The sequence below is a fragment of the Pipistrellus kuhlii genome, unplaced genomic scaffold, assembly GCF_014108245.1.
Source record: "Pipistrellus kuhlii isolate mPipKuh1 unplaced genomic scaffold, mPipKuh1.p scaffold_m20_p_2, whole genome shotgun sequence".
Classification (NCBI taxonomy): Eukaryota; Metazoa; Chordata; class Mammalia; order Chiroptera; family Vespertilionidae; genus Pipistrellus; species Pipistrellus kuhlii.
The window spans coordinates 123,744,504-123,754,517 of record NW_023425515.1 but is presented as its reverse complement, the minus strand read 5'-3'; positions in this window follow the sequence as shown (position 1 = coordinate 123,754,517).

Genomic DNA, 10,014 nt, shown 5'->3' with positions numbered 1-10,014 from the left:
GATCCAAGAGTTGGGGAGTGCTTACTGTGGGGCATAATCCCTTCACTCTTCCAGGGAGAATTCCATATTTTTCAGTATTCCTCTGGTTGTAGGTCTGACACCACATCTGGAGTGGGGACTCCGGTGTGAACGTGTCTCTGCCTCTCCTACCCATCTGGATGCATCTCTTTTATCGTTTGCTGGGGAGGTGCTGTTCCTCTAGCTCTTGGGTCCTTTTCAGGAGAAAATTGAATTTGTTGTATCTGTGAGAGGAGGTGAGTTCCGGGTCTTCCTATTCCTGTCCTAAAATAAAATCTTCAGTTTTAAATCTTGATATCCACTGTTTCCATGAGGCACTAGTTGGCTCTGAGCCAGCCGCTGGCTTATTGCACTTATTTGTGGCCTGATGCATGAATTAATGCACATTGAAAGAAAACTAATTAGAAGAAATATTTTAATACCTCAGCAAGCTAATCCACGGCCGATTCTGTGAGGAGTTGGGCTCCCTTCTTTTTGGGTCTGGGGTGCGAGTGAACCAGATTCAGGGCCAACGGTCCCAGGAGCAAGCTAACCCAGGGCCAGCAACCTAACCTACCAGTTGGAGCATCTGCCCCCTGGTGGTCAGTGTGCATCATAGCTACTGGTCGAACTGTCGCTTAGGCTTTTACATATATACTAGAGGCCTGGTGCACAAAATTTGTGCATGGGACAGGTGTCCCTCAGCCCAGCCTTCTCTAATCTGGTACCCCTCGGGGGATATCCTTCTTGCAATACGGGGCCGTTGGCTCCTAACCACTCACCTGCCTGTCTGCCTGCCCCTAACCACTCTTCCTGCTGGCCTGCTCGCCCCCAACTGCCCCCTTTGCCAGCCTGCTTGCCCCCAACTGACTCCCCCCAAACCCCCCACCAGCCTGATAACTCCCAACTGCCCTCCCCTCCTGGCCTGATTGCCCCTAACTGCCTCTGCCTTGGCCATGCCACCATGGCTTTGTCCGGGGTGGTTTATAGGTGTCCCAGTCTAATTAGCATATTACCTTTTTATTAGTCTAGAGTAGGGGTGTCGAACTCAATCAGAGAAGGGGCCAAAATCTAAAATCCAGCCTAAATCGCGGGCTGAATGGTTTACTGAACAGTCATAAACTGTCATTGTGATGGAAACGCAGCGGAGTGCAGTGATGACAGCGTGGTGAGGTCCACATTGCAAGGCCTGGCGGGACGGATTTGGCCCATGGGCCTTGTGTTTGACACATGTGGTCTAGAGAATAGAGGCCTGGTGCTTGGGTGGGGCCTGGCTGGTCTTCCCTGAAGGGAGTCCTGTATCAGGTTGGGGGTCCCCTTGAGGGGTGGGGCCGGCATGGGCAGGAAGCCTGGGGCAGTTTGCAGGCTGGCCACACCCCATCGGGGTGAGGATCCCCGCTAGGGGCTGGCTGGGCCTGGGCAAGGGGCTAATGGCCATTTGCTACGCCCTCATTGGTGTGAGGGTCCCCTCTGGAGGGCATGGCTGGCCTGAGCAAGGGGCTGAGGACTGTTTGGGGGTGGTTTTCAGGCTGGCCAAGCCCCCGGCTTTATCTGGAAGGACATCTAGAAGGTCTCCGGAAGGTGTCCTGGTCTAATTAGTATATTACTCTTATTAGTATAGACTGGAGGCCCAATGCACAAAATTTGTGCATGGGTAGGGTTGCTGGCTGCCAGCTGATGCCTCCCTTCCTCTGGCTGTCTGCCGCCACTGCCCCCTGGTGGTCAGTGCACGTCTGACTCCCAGTTGGTTGAACTGCCTGTGGGGACAATTTGCTTATTAGCCTTTTATTATATAGGATAGGTGTTAGCACTTAATTTTATGCTGTTCTTTTTGTAATTAAAGTATATATGTATTGTTGACTTGTCTCTCCCAGTACAGGTCTGGGACCATGTTATACTACCTTAGTGATTCTTACAATCCATTAAATACTTCGTTGTATATCATTTGTTTCTTCTCTACTCTCATAACTTTGTGATCAAGTTTGTGTTGCTGCTAGTGTTTTTTTGTTTGTTTGTTTGTTTGATGCCTGACTTTTTTATTACATAAATATCCAAATATTCTAAAGTGGGTAGAATTGTCTAATGAACCCTTCCTTATGTCCATGACCCAGTCTCAACATGTGATCTTATTTTATTTATTCCCCCGTTTAGCACCTTCCTAAATGTGCTAAGTCTTCTCCTCCCAGTTGCTTGGTAATTTTGGAAGCATCCCAAATACCTTTCGTCTGCAAATACTTCAGGGTGTATAGTTTTTCTTAGTAATTTATCTCTGGCCAGGGCTTTTTCAACATTTTATCCAATCCTAGTTTCATTGATATCTTGTACTAGAGGCCTTATAATCCGGGATTCCCCGAGGGATGCAGTAATGTGCGAAGCAGCAGGCAGCTGGGGAAGAGCCCGAGCCTGGGCTGTGGCTGTGCCTTTCCTGCTCATTCTGGCCCAGTTCCCGCAATGCCTGCCGCCACTGCCACTCCATAAAGCTGTTGTGGCGGCAGGAGAGGCTCGCACTGCTACAGCTGCACTTGCCAGCAGTAAGTCCCGTGTCTGGCGCACATCAGTCAGCTGAGCGGCACTCCCACTGTGGGTGTGCACTGACTAACAAGGGCCACTCCTGCGTTGAGCATCTGTCCCCTGGTGGTCAGTTCCTCTTTCCCAGCATTTCCTGTCCTGGTTAATGAATGACCATCATTTGTTCATCTGAGCCAGAAATCAAGGAGTCATGTTAGATACTCCTTTCTTATTCCTTACTATCTAGTCTTAATTGCTGTCAGTTCTACCTGAAGAGTCCTCATTTACTCCTCCTCTTCCTCTGTCATTATTGCTGTCCATCTGGAAAAGGAAGTTGTTCTCCTAATTGCTCTACCTGTCTAGAAGCTTGTCCCTTACGGATTCATCTCTACCCTGCTGCTGAGAGGGCAGGGCAGGGCGAGGATGAGCTCCCGACTGCACCCCGCAGGGCGGAGTTATCCCTAGCCCTCACCCAACCAATCAGGGTTAGCCGAGGCAGTGACATCACCACCGACTGGAGTAAAACCCCTGGACTGGGAGAAGTTCGCTCTCTCTTTCGCCATGCTGCTGGTGTGGGTGGGAGGAGCCCATGCTAGCATGGAGAAGGCTCTTTTGTTTATTGCATCGGACTCGGCTCCCTGGTGGTCCTTGGGGATCACGAAGTCTGGGCATAACAGATGGGGGAATTCGTCCGGAATCCCCGGCCAGGACCATTAGGGAAACCCCGATCCGGAGAGCCTGACTGGCCGCGGTAGGTGTGTGCGTGCTCTGGAGGGACGTAAAACCCCTCATGGAATTGGTGCCCGAAGACGCCTGGTGGACGCACCATGAAGGCCACGGGCAGGAGGATCAGAAGACTTTCTGACCTCCCTGGAGGGCCCGAGAGGGACCCTCGTGTGGGGAGAGGGATAAGCCTCTCCCAGGACGAGGTGAGTGGCGTGAGCCGTTGCCTCACCTGCGGAAAGTGAGCCTTTCCCAGGTCTGAGTTTGGTATCTGTGGGCAACATGGCGCCCCAGGATGGAGCCGGCAAAGTGTGGCCGGCGTGGTGGTGCGGGGCCCCCTGGCGGCGTTGGGTCGGAGGGGGGGCTCCCGCGGGGCTCAGTCTGCGCATTGGAGCGCGGCTGGGCAGTGGTGGCCTCGCTCGGTTAGCAGGCACCTGGGTTAATTTGCTGGCTGCCTGGGGAAGGGAAAGTGGAGCCGGGAAGCCGCTGGGGCGACCCGCGCTTTCTCCTCGGGGCCGCCTGAGTAGCTTGGCTGGGGCTGCGGCTGAAGCAGCCTCACTCAGGGGGCCTGGGCCCGAGGGGCCTGGGCCGGCGTGGAGGCATTTGGCGCGGACATTTGGGCTGTGCTTAAAACTTTTCTGTGTACAGAATGAGCTTTAAACGTGGTGGAGATAACTGGGAGATAAATTAAAACTGGTTTCCCAAGACATTGTAAGCAGCTTTTGAAATTCCCAGCCATGAGGCGGTAACTAGAGGGTAATGGTAACAAGTTTACGAATGGTGAATGGCCATGAATGGTGGTGAATGGCCGGGAGTCTTCAGCTAAAGAATGTGTTCATTTGCATTTGAATGCTGAAAAAAAAAATGTGTTGCTGAAACTTTACCCTAAGTAAGCAGGATGTATTAAAAATGTAATGTTATTAATCTAAGAAATGCCAAATTTATTTGACTTGCCAGCTATAAAGTTCAAAGTATAAATTGAATTAGGAAAAGTTAATTGCAGTAACTAGATGCCTAGAATATGGCAGGCTAAACTGTATTATAGGTGTTAAGAATAAGCAGTAATGATCAAAGATCTCAAGGATTGATTTATTCTCATTTGTCAGATGAAAAAGTATGTAATGCTTACACTTAAAAAAATTTATTTTAAGTCAGTGATGCAGTATTTTTTTAAGTCAGTTTTTCTAAAGTAATGTTTAATGTAACATATGAAACTTTTATATTTGATTTGTTTTGTTTTGCTTTTCTCATATGCCATTGTTGTTGAATTTGGGCTTGTATAATACCTGCATCTTGTATTTTGTTTAAACTTTGGGAATCATTTTTGGTTTCAGTCATGTGTACATATTTAAGTAGACTTCATCACAAAGGTTTATAATTTATTTAGAATTGTGTTTAAACAATGTGAAAACAATTATTTGTATGATTTAACCCCCTGCAACTGCTTGGACAATTTTCACCGATGTTCTGCAGGGGGAAGTAGAGGGGCTTAGAAATGTAGATAGATCTGTATCTGTAGGAAAAATGTGGCATTTTAAATTTTAAACGGCTGGAAGCCTGGGAACAGGTACTGGACCTGCTTCCTCCTCCCTTGCCTTTTCTTTAAAATTTGAGGCATGGTTATGTATTTTTGGAAGATAAGATTTTTATAAAAATTATAAAGAATATGTCCTGGCAGGTTAGCTAGGAGAGGCAAGCCTGTTAGTTTCCTGATGGGCATTGGGGCACACTATTTAGTCTTGAGAGAGCCAATAGGACCCGTACATCAGCCCAGGAAGCCACCGGACAAACTGCCTGTTTTCCTTGGACATCAAGAAGGACTGTTGTCCTCGGAAGGAACACGTACTGGGGGAATGCAGCTGTTGAACTGGTCCAAAGTGGAACAATGGGTCTTTGAGGAGCTAAAGAAGGCTCTCATCTCAGCAGCTGCCCTAGCCTTGCCAGACGTCGCGAAGCCCTTCCACCTCTATGTGAGTGAGGTAAGAGGCATTGCCAAAGGGGTTCTCACTCAGACTCTAGGTCCCTGGAAGAGACCTGTTGCCTATCTGTCTAAGAGACTGGACCCTGTGGCAGCAGGGTGGCCAGCGTGCTCCCAGGCAGTGGCCACCACAGCACTGCTGGTGAAGGAGGCAGATAAGCAGACTCTGGGCCAGGAGCTAAGCTTTTCTCCAGCCTGCTTCCAGATGATGATGGAGGAACCCATTCATGACTGCACAGAGGTAACAGACGACAAGGTACTGTTCACGGATGGGAGCAGTTACATTCAGGATGGGACCTGATATGCAGAGGCAGTGGTAGTTACCCTGGACCACACCATTTGGGCACAGTTCCAGAACTTTTGGCCTTAATCCAGGCCCTTTGATGGAGACACTGTGCCATCCACAGAGAAAAGAGGGTTACCAACTGCAGCCAGAAGGAATTGGCTGACCAGAAGCAAGCCACTGAAGGACCAGATGGTTGACAAGACTGTTGGTCCCAGAGGCTCTAGGTCAGAGTTGCCCGGTGACACCAGGTTAAGTGTCACCAAGACTTCTGAACACCTGTGAGGCAGAGTTGCTAGAAGTACTGTCTGTGCACAGGTAAATGCTAAGCAAGGTAAGGGAATCCCCCCTGGGAATTCGGGTCCCAAGGAACCTCCCCAGGAGAGCATTGGTAGGTGGATTTCAGAGATTAAACCACCAGCATTAAGGTCTAGTTTTTATTGACACTTCAGATTAGGTTGAGGTATACCCCACCATCAGATAACAGCCCCACCTTGGTAGCTAAGGTATCTCAGAGTATAGCTCTAGCCTTAGGACAGGTGAGACTCTGGAAAAGGGGGTTTAACTAAATGTGTCTTAGAATTGGTGAAAATTGGACCAACCCCCTGTCCTTTGCCCTCTTGAGGGCCAGGTGTATCCCTTACTGGAACAAGTTTCTTTTTTTTGAGAGGGGATCATGTATGGTAACCATTTCCTTGCTCAAGTCCTTACAGGCTCAGCAGTTTGCTTGTTCCAGATGCACTACCAGTGCCCACTGCAGACCCGGTAGCCCCAGAACTCAATGTAGATAAAGAAATTCGCTGCCCAAGGACTCAAAGGGATGCTGCACTGTTATCCTGAGCACGCCCACTGCTGTTGAAGTAGATGGCACCTAGACCTGACTACATGACTCCCAGCTCCTGCATGGCCTGGATCCTGGCAACTATAGGCCAGGAGGAGAACTGATGGCCTGGATCCTGGCAACTACAGGCCAGGAGGGGAACTGGACTTCAGTGAGGACAATACTGATGGGAACTGTGGTACTAAGGGTCTTGGTAACTGTATTTGTTGTTTATGCTAAAAGGAAGTAGGCTGAGTCAATGATTTGACTAGGCACATTAGACAAGGGGGGAATGAGAGGGCAGGGCGGGGCGAGGATGAGCTCCCGACTTCGACCCGCAGGGCGGAGTTATCCCTAGTCCTCACCCAACCAATCAGGGTTAGCCGAGGCAGTGACATCACCACCGACTGGAGTAAAATCCCTGGACTGGGAAAAGTTCGCTCTCTCTTCTGCCATGCTGCCGGCGTGGGTGGGAGGGGCCCATGCTAGCATGGAGAAGGCTCGTTTGTTTATTGCATCGGACTCAGTTCCCTGGTGGTCCTTGGGGATCATGAAGTCTGGGCATAACACTGCCAGAGTGAACTTAATTTCACCTCTTACAATTCCTCAGTGGCAAAATTCATATTCCTTAGAATGGCTCTCAAGGATCAGGGCCTCTGCCTACTTACCCTTGTATTTTGCCACTACCCATGAAATGGGTAGCTAGTGCTTTAGCCAGCCCGAATTACTACAGTTTCTCATCCACACTGTGTACATTTCTACCTTGCCATGTCATGTTCTGCTGCCTAAGGCCTGCTTGGTAAAGTCCTCATCTTTTAAGACCCAGCTTAGTCATTCCGATGAAGCCGTTTTTCTCGCACTCAAATAAAGCTGATCGTTTCCATTTTATTACTTGTCTACCTGGCACATGCGTAATTTTTACTTTCCCTACTAGGCTGTGAGCTCTTTGAGGGCAGGCCCATGTCTTATGTAGGATTTATGTGCACAGTGCTTGTCTGATAAATGGCTCACAAATGATACCTTGTCTCTCCAGGGTCGCTGGTGATCAGGAAATTAACTGTAAGGCTTATGGTTTAATAATTTTACTTATCTTACTATCATTCAGTTCAAGGATTTAAAGCTAGCTATGATTTAGTTGTTCTCTTATAAAAATTAAATATTTACTTAGTAATCCCTTTTGATTCATGTAATTATGCTATAATAATTTTATACAAATTAACTCTTGATTAGTTATCAAAAATCGTGCTGTTTAACTTCTTCCTGGTTTATTAGTGCTTTTTCCACGTAAGTAAATTTTGATATGTCTGATCAACCCCAATTGACTTAAATTCATTAGACAGTCTCAAAATCTAAACATGATAATTTTCTTTTAAAGAAGATAAACTGAGTATTAGCAGAAATATTTCTCAATAGGCTAATCTTTTATATTCTTCCTGAGATAGAATGAGTTGAGACAGGAGCCAGGATAAAGACATCAGACTTTTTCTAATTTCTCCTCTGGTTTTAGTATTCTACTTGAAATGAATTCTCTGATCATCAGCCATGTACGTATATTCAAAGTTAATTTTAAAGTGGAGCTCCAAAGTGGAGCTTTTAAAAAATTCATTTTGTTTATCCCCATCTCAATTTAGTCCCTTAGTTTTAATGATGCGGTTTCCATATTTACTCTTTAAAAATAACTTTTCAGTTCTAAATGCATATTTTAATTTGCCCTGGTCTGTATCTGTTGTATGAATTATTATTTTAAAGCTCTTCTATTAAAGTGTCCATCATTTATGACAATTTTTATTTTTATCCCTTTCATTTCAGGGTTGGGGAAAGACATCATAGTCATAAAAGAAGAAAGCAAAAAGTATAAATTAAGTATTCATGCATGTGTTAATTATGCTAATGGCAAGATAACCAATATGCTGATATTTTCATTATAATTGCTTTGACTAGGGGAAATGTTTATCTGATCTGTTTAGTGCTCAGATCACTATTTTTCAGTAAGTGTTTATGTCTCAAACCATAAGCACTATAACTTTGTTTCCCATATATTTTAATAGATGACGGCTTCCTGTTACTAATTTTGTTCTTTTTTTCTTTTTCAATAATTTATGTATCAGAAAATTCTTTAATTCAGTACTTAAATTATTTAAATAATACACGAATGCATTCTCATTGTAAAAAATTAAACCTTACAGAACACCATCTCTCATTCCTATGGCCACCCCAGTGGTAACTGCTATTTATCACTACACTGGTGAGTTGTAATAGAGAAAAGCAACCTAAATATCTGTCAGGAGGGGAAAGGCCTGGCTAAATAAAATGCACTATTGTCATATAACAGATTATTTATATAAGATTTTAAAAATAAACTTTATATGAATATGGATACATTTCAGAAACATAATGTTAAGTGACAACAGCAAGTTACAGAAAGATATATACAGTATTATACATTTTCAATGGCTACATATGTATGTAAATATATTTTTAAAGGTTCAGAAGAACCCATATCAAACTCACAGCAGTGATTCTTTGGGGTGACAGGTAAGGGGTGTCAGTGAATATTGGGAGGGTGGTCAAAGGAAACTTTAACTTTACCTGTAATACATTAGTTTCTTAAAAATAAGATAGGTATTCAGCCTGGCCAGTGTGACTCATGGTTGAGCTTTATCCCATGGACCAGGAGGTCATGGTTTAATTGCTGGTCAGGGCACCTGTGCCAATAGGGGGTGTACAAGAGGCAGCTGATCAATGTTTTTATCTCTTCTCCCTTTCTCTGAAATCAATAAAAACACATTTTTTAAAAATGAAAAAATAAGTTATTCATATTTTACTTAATTAAAAATTGTCATTTTCTTCTTTCTAAATGAACTCTTAAAATATACTGTCATTTTATTTAGTTTGTAAATGAAATTTATTGAGGTACTGTTTACATAAAATAAAATGCATCCATTTTAAGTGTAATTTTCATTGAATTATTAGAAGGCACACATAGGTTTTTATTAGAAAAGTAAGTGGAAAAGGAGTGGGATGGTGGGGTTTTGGAAAATTGAATAGATGATCTAAGATGCAACCAGAATTCTTTTGAAGCATCCATCTTATATAAAAACTGCTGTTTGATATTTTAACCCTACTAATTTGGCTCCTGTAAATGCTTGCTTCCTTGAATAAGAAGGAAATAAGGCTACTCTAGAGAGATCATAACCTTCCCCCAGACTAAGTTATCAGTTCTGGCACCAGGGCAAGCCTTTGGTTGAGGTCTCAAAGCCCCAGGACATAGGGCTGTTTAAGAACTTGCAGAGGGGACCGGAAACATCCCATATTTGGGAGACAAAGAAGGTAAAAACATATACTGAATAAGGAAAGTTCCTCCATGTTGGGGCCAGAATTTGAAATACAGTTTCTCTCGGCCTGCACATAATAATAAAGTGTACTCCATCTCTCCAAGCATTGCTTGGTTCTTCTCCGGTCTTCTGTAACACTTTGAAGTTCAAAATTTTAAGTAACTCCTGCAAGCTATCCTATAAAATGTGGAATTAAGTAAGAGGTATTTGATCCTTGAACATATTACTTTTCCGTGCTTACCTATTTGTGTTTCGGACTTCTTCATCAATATAACCCTAATGCCCTGCATGTAATAGTTGTTAATTAATTTAAAATTTTGATGAGCATTTGAAGAACCCTTTCACCTAACATCAGACTTTTTATTCATAA